The sequence below is a fragment of the Gobio gobio genome (assembly GCF_949357685.1).
Source record: "Gobio gobio genome assembly, chromosome: 13".
In the NCBI taxonomy this organism is placed as follows: Eukaryota; Metazoa; Chordata; class Actinopteri; order Cypriniformes; family Gobionidae; genus Gobio; species Gobio gobio.
The window spans coordinates 16,596,533-16,607,740 of record NC_137106.1 but is presented as its reverse complement, the minus strand read 5'-3'; the positions used below and the strand labels follow the sequence as shown (position 1 = coordinate 16,607,740).

The following is an 11,208-nucleotide window of genomic DNA, read 5'->3' as shown; positions in this document are numbered from 1 at the left end:
TGTTTCCATGGTGACTCATTGATTCGTTGTTCTGTTGAGAATGTCTTGTGTGTTTACCGGCAACATACTCCGAGTTGTCTGAACTTACTCACGGACTCGTTTTTGGAACCAGCATACCTCGAGTAAGCAAGGTTTGGGTTAATCAACCGGGAGTTCAAGGTATATGTGATGATAAGTTAACCTTGCTTTCTGGAATAGAAATATTCTATTTTAGCAAATATTTCTGTAAAATGTTGCTAAAGGCAAATTTTTCCATTGAGTTTGCAATATGTTGCTTCATGCAAGTTTTGCCAAAATTTCAAAGTGAAATTTCCAGGGGCTGTCGCTAAATGTACATATTGAGCTTTATCCAAAACTGATGAAAAAAAAGTTAAAACAGAACTTTTTATTACGCTAGTTGTTGTATTCACGAGGCAGTTTGGAAAAGTAAATGTCCGGTGAGTTGAAGTTCTACCACCTATACTAAACCCTAACCTAAACTTAACCGATCGTGTTAACAAGAAAAAATGGGGAAAAAACCCCACATTTGCTGAAACAAGCATGCCATTTTAGTTTGCCACTACAAGTCTACAAGCTTGTTTATCGTGACTCTTGTTTCACGGGATTTGTCGCAAACGCAATGTTACCCAGCATATTTACTATATCAGAAAAGCCATGCAAAGTATTGTGGAAGGAACTGGGTGAAAATAAGTCTTGATTAATCAATAATCTGCACTTGGTTTTTTTAGTGCTATTAGTGTTAATTTCAGCTGGAAATTGCAGTAAATTGTATGCATATTAGGGGTGTTGAAATTAATCGTTGCATAAACCATAATCGATTGTAGCCTACTGACGTCTCTCTGACATCATTAATCAAATACGCGCTTCTCGTGCTAGCGTAAAATGGTGAAGGAAGGGAAAACACAAAAGTGAGTAATAAAAAATGCTTCCACTATTTTAACATTTACAGCGTGTGTGCATGTGTGTGCGAGACTGCATATGTGCATTCTGCTGTGTTCAGATTTAAGTTGTGTTTGATGTTTGCTACATTCAGGAAGTGTACTTTCTTGGAGCAGATAAAATAAAAAGGGAGTTGATATATCTGACTGCTTATTCATTGACAAAAATGTAGCCATGTGTAATAATATTGAAAATTGAGGATGCAATGCATCATGATATCGAATTGAATTGTTGACATGATAATCGTAATCTAATTGAATCGCGAGACCAGTGACGATTCACCCCCCCGATACATACAGTGAGGAAAATAAGTATTTGAACACCCTGCTATTTTGCAAGTTCTCCCACTTAGAAATCATGGAGGGGTCTGAAATTGTCATCGTAGGTGCATGTCCACTGTGAGAGACATAATCTAAAAAAAAATCCTGAAATCACAATGTATGATTTTTTAACTATTTATTTGTATGATACAGCTGCAAATAAGGATTTGAACACCTGAGAAAATCAATGTTAATATTTGGTACAGTAGCCTTTGTTTGCAATTACAGAGGTCAAACGTTTCCTGTAGTTTTTCACCAGGCTTGCACACACTGCAGGAGGGATTTTGGCCCACTCCTCCACACAGATCTTCTCTAGATCAGTCAGGTTTCTGGCCTGTCGCTGAGAAACACGGAGTTTGAGCTCCCTCCAAAGATTGTCTATTGGGTTTAGGTCTGGAGACTGGCTAGGCCACGCCAGAACCTTGATATGCTTCTTACAGAGCCACTCCTTGGTTATCCTGGCTGTGTGCTTCGGGTCATTGTCATGGTGGAAGACCCAGCCTCGACCCATCTTCAATGCTCTAACTGAGGGAAGGAGATTGTTCCCCAAAATCTCGCAATACATGGCCCCGGTCATCCTCGCCTTAATACAGTGCAGTCGCCCTGTCCCATGTGCAGAAAAACACCCCCAAAACATTATGCTACCACCCCCATGCTTCACAGTAGGGATGGTGTTCTTGGGATGGTACTCATCATTCTTCTTCCTCCAAACACGTTTAGTTGAATTATGACTAGAAAGTTCTATTTTGGTCTCATCTGACCACATGACTTTCTCCCATGACTCCTCTGGATCATCCAAATGGTCATTGGCAAACTTAAGACGGGCCTGGACATGTGCTGGTTTAAGCAGGGGAACCTTCCGTGCCATGCATGATTTCAAACCATGACGTCTTAGTGTATTACCAACAGTAACCTTGGAAACGGTGGTCCCAGCTCTTTTCAGGTCATTGACCAGCTCCTCCCGTGTAGTTCTGGGCTGATTTCTCACCTTTCTTAGGATCATTGAGACCCCACGAGGTGAGCTCTTGCATGGAGCCCCAGTCCGAGGGAGATTGACAGTCATGTTTAGCTTCTTCCATTTTCTAATGATTGCTCCAACAGTGGACCTTTTTTCAACAAGCTGCTTGGCAATTTCCCCGTAGCCCTTTCCAGCCTTGTGGAGGTGTACAATTTTGTCTCTAGTGTCTTTGGACAGCTCTTTGGTCTTGGCCATGTTAGTAGTTGGATTCTTCCTGATTGTATGGGGTGGACAGGTGTCTTTATGCAGCTAACGACCTCAAACAGATGCATCTAATTTAGGATAATAAATGGAGTGGAGGTGGACATTTTAAAGGCAGACTAACAGGTCTTTGAGGGTCAGAATTCTAGCTGATAGACAGGTGTTCAAATACTTATTTGCAGCTGTATCATACAAATAAATAGTTAAAAAATCATACATTGTGATTTCTGGATTTTTTTTTTTTATAGATTATGTCTCTCACAGTGGACACGCAAGATGACAATTTCAGACCCCTCCATGATTTCTAAGTGGGAGAACTTGCAAAATAGCAGGGTTTTCAAATACTTATTTTCCTCACTGTATGTATTTTTGGAATTTTTAACATTTTGAAAAATGCAGGTCTGTGCACGTTTTTCCAATGAGCTTTTGGCAGAAAATAGCCATAGAAATGACATGGCGATAAGAAACAAAACAAACTTGCTCTCAAGTCATTCATAACACGTGACTTTCTTCCGTTCTCTTATGGACTACTATTATAAATGCTTTCCAAGTATTCTGATGCCATACAGTCATCTGAGAAACAGACTGCAATTTAAGAAATAGCTCTCAAATCACTTTCATTTTTGCTAATTTTTAAACTTGCCATGTTAAGATGCACTACACCAGTTTTGAAAGTACATTAAACAGCATTGTTTCTCATTTTTCAGTAACAAGATAATAAGCAGAGCATGATTTCAACAAGTGCAACATGTTCCTGGATCAACATCTTTGTTGATCCTCGAACAACATTCCAATCAACCAATCAGATTTGAAGGACAAGTTTACAGTTTATGTCAAGTTTAGGCTTACAACCAGGGTTAAGGGCTTCTACATCAGTGTCATTCACCCATTGATTTTAGGAAGTTATGGGTAGGGTTAGGTTTCGGGGTAGGGATATGGTTATTATTAATACATTTTCAGATAGGAATGTTGTTCCAGGATAAAAAAAATATGTTGACCCAAGAACGCATCTAACTCTGCAAAATCAGGACGTGCACAAGGCAATGTACAGAAATGCAAATACAATTTTTTCTATGGCAAAGGATTTTTAGAGAGCAACATACTGAATGTTTTTGTCCTTTTTGTAGCTTGACCCCTTCTTACTGTATGATATTGCTGTATGGAAAAGAGCAGCGTGAACATGCAACAGAAGTTCTCCTTTTGTGTTCTACGCAAGAAAGATAGTCATACAGGTTTGCAACAACATGCGGGTGAGTAAATGATGACAGAAGTGTCCCTTTTAATGTCTATTTTGAGCAACGCTTTTAGCCCATGTTGTATGCGTTGTTTGTAGGATGTAGCAATACATGTAAACATTGCTCAGACACAGTCGTGTCATCCTGTGCTTCTGTTTTATTCGAGAGTAACAGGCTCCGCTCAAATCCTGCGTTGTGAAATGCCCGAGAGTATTTTCCAGAAACGTGAACCCTCTTGAAATAGCTGTTTGTTTGTTTGTTTATAGAAGTCTGGTTTTGGGGAGGTTGAACAATCAACATTTTTCACATGAGATAGGCATACATCAGGGACCACAGATCCCAGAGGCTCCCGGCTGGTGACAGTTAGCTCCCTAGTCCGGAGATCCAGGCTCCCACTTCCTTGAAACGTGATGCTTCTGTTTTTCAGTAAAGCGGCTCTTTTCTGCCGGCTTGCAATAGGAGATCAGCATGCGCTGTGTACTAGTACACAAGCGAGAGGGAACGAGCTGGTCAGCTTGCCCAGCAGCCTCTTTTCTCTCTCTCTCTCTCTCTCTCTCTCTCTCTCTCTCTCTCTCCTTCTCTCGCTCTCTCTCTTTCCTCCCTCCTCTTTCTAACCCTCACTTGCCAAGCTAGGGTCCTGCTTAATGATTTTGAGAGAAACACACAGCCCCTGATTCAGGCTAGCTGAGGGAAAGCAAGCAGGCTTTTTTTCTGTGTGTTTGTGGTCGCTGCACTGGGAAAGGGGAGGAAAAGCGAGAGGCAGCCGGCGGGCGGACGTCCTTGTCCTTGAAAAACTGCACCAGAGAACTCTTTGAGGGAAGCCAGGATCCAGCGTAAGTAAGGCACACCTCTGACGGGGAGGGACAGAGGGGTGCATGGGAGACCTGCTGCTCTGTGTTGACCCGCCAGGCTTGACTGAGCCACGGTGGTTCTGGATATGTGGCGCTTGGTTCTTTAAATGCTTAATGCTTTTGACAGGGGATTAGGTGAAACATAAAATGCCTTATGTCTCCGAAAAAGCCTGCCAAACTTTGTTCTGTGAAGCTTACGCTCGGTTGTAGTACAAAGCCGGGTAATCTCTGTTTCTCTGCGAACTGAAGCATACTGTCACAACATTGTAGTCTGTAATGATTTAGATGTTTTATTTTTTTGTGTTATAATAGGACAAATGACACTGGGTTACATTCGTGCAAGGACTACCTTCTCGTAGGCCATGATTTCGTTTGTGCGTGATGGAAGTATCTTGCACATCATGGCAGTGATTTTGCAGACACAATACAAAACATGCAAATAAGCGCTTGTTTTAATCCCACTGTATTTATGTCGAGCATGAGGGATCTTGTCGTAGCTCTGTGACTGCTCTGCTAGCCAATCCAGGTCAGCCAGTCAATAATTCCCACATACTTGCAATACTGAAAATTTGACACCAGCTAAAGAGGCTTTTCTGATCATGTTAGTACTTACGTTGTACAACCAGACAGGCTTGGATGATATTTTTTTTTTTTTGGGGGGGGGGGTGGATAAACTCACCCTGTTTGCTGTGTATGCATCACTCCCTAATTGATACCCGAAGCTTTCTGAATGTGGATCGTCTATTAATACACACACCAGTGATGCCTGCCACAGCTCTGCAGCATGTTTGCAACGAAAACTACTGATTCGCTGTCTTGTCATCTTTCTAAATTGTCTAGTGGCTCTACGTGTAAACATCAAAAATAGATGTCAGTGAATGAAAGTCAGTGTCGTCGTGCAGATGTACTGCTTGTGATAAACAATATATCAGGTTATAAGTCGATATTGGAGTGTTTCAAACAATGGAACACTTTATTTTACAATGTCCTTGTTACATATGTTTTATGTACTTACCATTGTAATAACAGTAAAGTATGCATAATAATTAAATGCAACTAACCATAAACCAAACCTTATTCCTAACCCTATAGTAAGTATAGGTGACACCACAATATAATGTTACCACACATTTTAATACAGTACATCTTTTTTATTTTATTTTATGCTAATTTCTTCTATTTGTACATTTATATTACCTTTGGTTATTTAAAATGAATCTTTATTACTCAAATTGATTTAATACAGTTAAATGTATTCTTTAACAAATGTCATAATAAATATAAAATGTTATGCTGTATGTTATAATGTTGTTATGCCTAAATTCACCTGTTTAAAATGTGTGCAAGTTTTTAAAACAAAATATAGAATTTTAATATCAGCCATTTATTTATCGAAAGAAGTAAATATGTATTCAGCAAATATTTAGATTTGATCAAAAGTGACAGTAAAGATGTATTACATTGTTACAAAGAAGTTTTCAAGTAAATGCTGTTTATTCTATTCATCAAAGAATCATGAAAAAAACGTTTTTTCACAAAAATATTAAGCAGCACTACTGTTGATGATAATAAGCAATGTTTTGAGCAACAAATCAGCATATTAGAATTAGGATTAGGGTTGGGGATTTTACAATACAATACAAGATACATGGCTCCCGATACCGATAATATCATGATACAGCAATTCTGCGATAATTAATATATTGCTAGACAATTTTATAATAATAGTAAAAAAAAAACTTGGACTTAAACGTGGCTGGGGCAAATGTTATTGTCATTAATCCTGTTAAAAACCTATTTTGCATTAATCCTGTTAAAAGCCTCTTTTTCTTAGGCTAGTTAAATAATGTCCACGTTCACGTAATTCCCTCATTCATGTGTTGAGCGCCACCTCAAGGAGCCATGAGGTAGTGACGCTGGTAGCAGGGAAATCTATTTAAAGCGCCTTATTTTATGAATTAAAATATTGAAATTTGGTGCCAGCGTACCGATTCTCATATCGCACAGAGAAGGACAACGATATATTGCCCTATCAATATTTTGTCCCACACTTAATTAGGATCATGTGACACTGAAGACAGGAACTTAATTTTTTTTATTTTTGATCAAATAAATGCAGCCTTGGTAAGCATTAGAGATGCTTTTCAAACTTTTGATTGTTAATTAACAATATATATATGCAATAATTTTTATGTGGTTTAAAGCCTTGTTGAGTTTATATACTGAATATCTCTGTTCCTGTAAAAGATCTATTTACTGCTAATCCTCGGTTTGCTTTGCAGTGCAAAAGGCCTCTGAAATCCTGGAGACTTTGAGCAAAAATGATCTTCTGATTAGTATTCCACTGTCATAATGTATCCGTCAAGTTTACAAGCTCACCCTCTTCCCAATGTATTCTGGGGCATGGTACACAGCATGTCGCTTTAGTTCAGCAGGATTTGACTCTGGAGTTGCCAGAGTAGCCTGTGCATTAATTTCTGAACACTGAGGTCTTTTGATTTCCTGTGAAGTTGGGGATCCACATAACATTCGGTTACTCGTTCGCATATGCGTCAATTCATTATCTTGAAAGAGGTATTTAGATTGTTAATCCTGAGGATTAACACTCTGAATTAAGAAATGTGTATTACCTTGCACCCACTACCATAAACGCTGTGGCTGAGATAATCCTGTCCAAGTTACTGAGTATATTATCTCAAGATTGTTTTTGTTTTTTTATGTGTGAAAGATGCAGACATACTGTGATGACCTCTTTTAGCTACAATATTTTTTCTCTTTTGCAATGTGTGAGATGTGCAGATTTATTGTGGTGACATTTTTAGCTGTTACAATTTTTATTTATTTCATTTTTTTTGTGAAATGTTTAGGCCAAATTTTTATTATAATTTTTTTTTTGATACTTTAAAGGGATAGTTCACCCAAAATTGAAAATTTCCCCATGATTTAGAGCACGTTTGACCCCCAAAAACTGGTTTGGTTGACTATGTGAGTTCATTCAAGTATATTTAGGTTTATAATGGTCCTGGTTCTCACCTTATTGATGAACATGAATTGTAGTTTGCGAGTAAAGGCCCTTTCACACCGGACGTGTAACAAAAAAGCGAAGCGGAAAAAACGAATATTTGGTGTGCGAATAGTTTGCGTCGCGAGTTTGCGACGTCTGTGACGTTTCAGAGCTCCAACATTCCAAAACATTTGCGGCGATAGCTGAGAAAACACGGACACTTCCTCATCCAGTGAAGACGAGCTTTTCATTTTATTTAAAAGACCGAAAAGAAGGTTTTGTGTGCACCCAGTCTTAAAGAACAGAGAGTCTGAAGGGGAGTATGCTAATCTTGTACATGAGCTAAAACTTTATCATGGCCGGTTCCGCACTTACTACTTTTAAATGTCCGTGGGACAATTTGAGGAGCTCCTCCAGAGACAGTAGCGCCGCATCTGACGAGACAAACACACACTTCAGGAACCAATCGATCCGGAGCAGCTATGTTTCCAGTTGAGTCACAATGTAAACATTTAAGTGCCACAGTCGTACTAACGGAAACACATTCACTTTCTAGTCACGGACACAATTAGATTAGAAAAAAATCGACGAGTTTTAACTCAAAAGGTTATGATATCGTTGTCTGTAGCTTACAGTGGGCAAACACAGCTGCAGCACATTCACGCTCAGTGTGGAAGCACTCATTACACGAACAGCTGATCAAAAAATTAAACCATCGCGCGTCAAATTCACGTCCAGTGTGAAAGGACCTTTAAGATGCAAATTCCTCTGATAAAAAAATCTTCTTATACGTGCAGCACAATAAAGTGAAAATCGCTGTGTGGCATAAATGATAAGTCTATTAGGCAGTCTATTAGCGAAAGAAGCGCTAATACCCTTACTCACCCTCAAGCCATCCTAGGTGTATATGACATTCTTCTTTCAGACGAATTCAATCTGAGTTATATAAAAAAATGTCCTGGCTAATCCAAGCATTATAATGGCAGTGAATGGCAGCCCAAAATTTGGAGGCCAAAACAGTGCATCCATCCATTATAAAAGCAATCCACACGGCTCCGGCGGGGTTAATAAAGGCCTTCTGAAGCGAAGCGATGTGTTTGTGTAAGAAAAATATCCATATTTAACACATTATAAAGTAAAAAGCCGCCAGACCGCCTTCCATATTTAACTTACGGAAAAAGCTAACTGGCAGATCGCATGACGTTGAACGTATTGTAAGCGTTTTGAACTGCGAGAGGCGTTACACTTTCTTCATAAGTTGAATACGGAAGGTGGTCTGACAGAAGCTAGATATGTTACTTTATAAAGTTTTAAATATGGAATTTTTTTTTTTTTTTTACATCGATTCACTTCAGAAGGCCTTTATTAACCCACTGGAGCCGTGTGGATGACTTTTATAATGGATAGATACACTTTTTTGGGCTTCAAATTTTGGGCTGCCATTATAATGCTTGGAAGGATTTAAAAAAATTTTTTAACTGATTGTATGTGTCTGAAAGAAGAATATACACCTAGGATGACTTGAGGGTGAGCAAATCATGGGGTCATTTTCTTGGGTGTGAACTATCCCTTTAAGACATTGCCTCTAGATTATCATGGAAGGCATTTTAACTCTGAGTTTGTTGTGCAGCTAAGGTGTGATGGTGTTTGTAACTTTCAGCCTTGTGAGAGGCTAGTTTGAAATGTGGCTTCCTGGAGGAAATTAATCTTCTATGGTTTATTAGTGGAGGCCACACTCTGAAGTATCCTTCACCTTTTGAATAATTAACAAGCAAGCTAAACAATGTGGTAGATAGATGCCATAAATCTGAAGGCCGTGGAGGAATACTCCTGGTCCAGCATTCATAAAGAGTCTTCTCTCAAGCCATCTAAACAACGGTGAAATGAGATGAATTAATTGCGTTGTTGCTTTTGGCATCAGCAGTCTTAACGTTACTTGTAAAAAAAGACCCTTCAGTCCGGTCAGCCCCTTTTCATATCCTCTCTCCTCACCCTTGGTGGATGGCTCCTGTGTTTTCTTTAAGACTAAGAGCTTTGTGTTAAAGCTACTCTCAAATTCTCGACAGATCGATACCTATAGATCCTCTAATTGGAAGCCATTAGTTATGGGGTTTATAAAGCTAGTAATTATTGTGTGTAATCTTGCAGAAAATTAAATTTGGAGTTGTGTACAGTGTATTGGAGAGAAGATTTTTTTTTTCCTGCTGCATTTACTATCTGTCAGGGGCTGCACGGTCCTACTTTTTCATGTGCAGAGCCAACTTTAGTTTTTCTAGCATAATATACTGCATTTATATGGAAAAGCTGAATAAGAGGAAACCGTTTCGGGACTAGGCTTTATTAAAGAATGAGTAAAGTGGGGTCGAGTTGTATTCATTTGAGAAAACAAAATGCAAATGGAAAGTTCAAAAGAAGAGCGTTTATTTGAAATAGATTTCTTGTATCAATGTGATAGTATTTACTGTCACTTTTGATCAATTTAATGCATCTCTGTATCAATGCATCAATTTTGGTCTGTATAACAGACTATTCTGATATGACTTGCGTGTGGACTTACCCCAAAAATGCTTTTTATGCTCTTTTATAACATGCAGTTGCAGTACTCATAATATTAATAAATTCAGTACAGGAGATTCATTGTCTTTTTGGGAGTTAACACCGATAGTGAATATCTGAAAATAAAGCCGTTGCAGTGGATGATGACAGTGCCTAAGGCAAACACACTTTTTATAAATGGAGAGAAACTAGAACTTCTTGAGTGTAATTCTGGTGGTGCTTTAATTTGACTTGTTAGTTATTATGTATAGCTATTGAAAGTAATTGAAAATGTTTTAAAATAAATGTTTTGTGTTCAATATGAATTAAGTCCTATTGACACATTCTTAAAATGGAAGTTTCAACGCAAACCAATTTAGCATAAATGCTAAGCTCATATTTTCATAAAAGCACTGATACAAATTCTTTCGCACACAGAAACATGTTAATTGAGTTGCAGGGGTCCCACAGTCATGGAATCTTGCAAATCCTGGATCAGGGGATTTATTTCCAGTGGATAGTGGATTTTTTTTTGTTCTTTTTTCTAGAAAATTTTGTCTAGAGATTGCTTTTTGTAAATGCAAACTCTATTAAATAATTGTAAAAATGTAATTATGATCAACAATAAAACCATGGAAAATATTACATTTATAGAAATTAATTGGTGACATCCCTGGTGCTTTTTAAGTTGTCTACTGTATGTCTAAATCACCCTAAATGTTACCCAACCTGTAATATTCTTTTAAAGCTTCGATTTAAAGGTGCTGTATGTAAGTTTTTGACTGTACTGAAGCATAAAAATACCATAATATGTTTGTAGAAACATGCTGTCATTTCTCTGAAATATCATGCTACAGCCAGTTGTTTTACTTTGAAATGTGCGTTCCGTGTCAGAATGTCTTTTTGTTTTGGTCTGTGAGATAACGCATGTTGCCAGTTCACCCAATAGTATTTCGACACCACAGGTTGCCAGTTGGCGGAAAACACATCATATTGCTGCCATGGAAACCAGCGAACAAACTGGGTCAGAGGTCGCAGATTCTACATGACCTAAAAAGACTCGGCATCCATCTAAAAATCTATATGAACAAAAAAATCAAACTCA

General features: G+C 38.4%; 1 protein-coding gene across 2 annotated transcripts in view; it reads left to right on the top strand.

The window, feature by feature from the left end:
* Window positions 1-3,709: 3,709 nt before the first annotated feature.
* The window catches only part of esrrga (estrogen-related receptor gamma a), a 194,167-nt gene continuing 186,668 nt past the window's right edge, over window positions 3,710-11,208 (top strand). Inside the window, exon 1 of one of the 2 annotated variants that reach the window (XM_079833666.1) lies at window positions 3,710-3,728. The gene's annotated coding sequence lies outside the window, so the exon portion shown is untranslated. Of the gene's footprint in view, window positions 3,729-4,198; window positions 4,547-11,208 lie in introns of those variants that run through there. The other variant, XM_079833665.1, reaches the window with a different exon arrangement.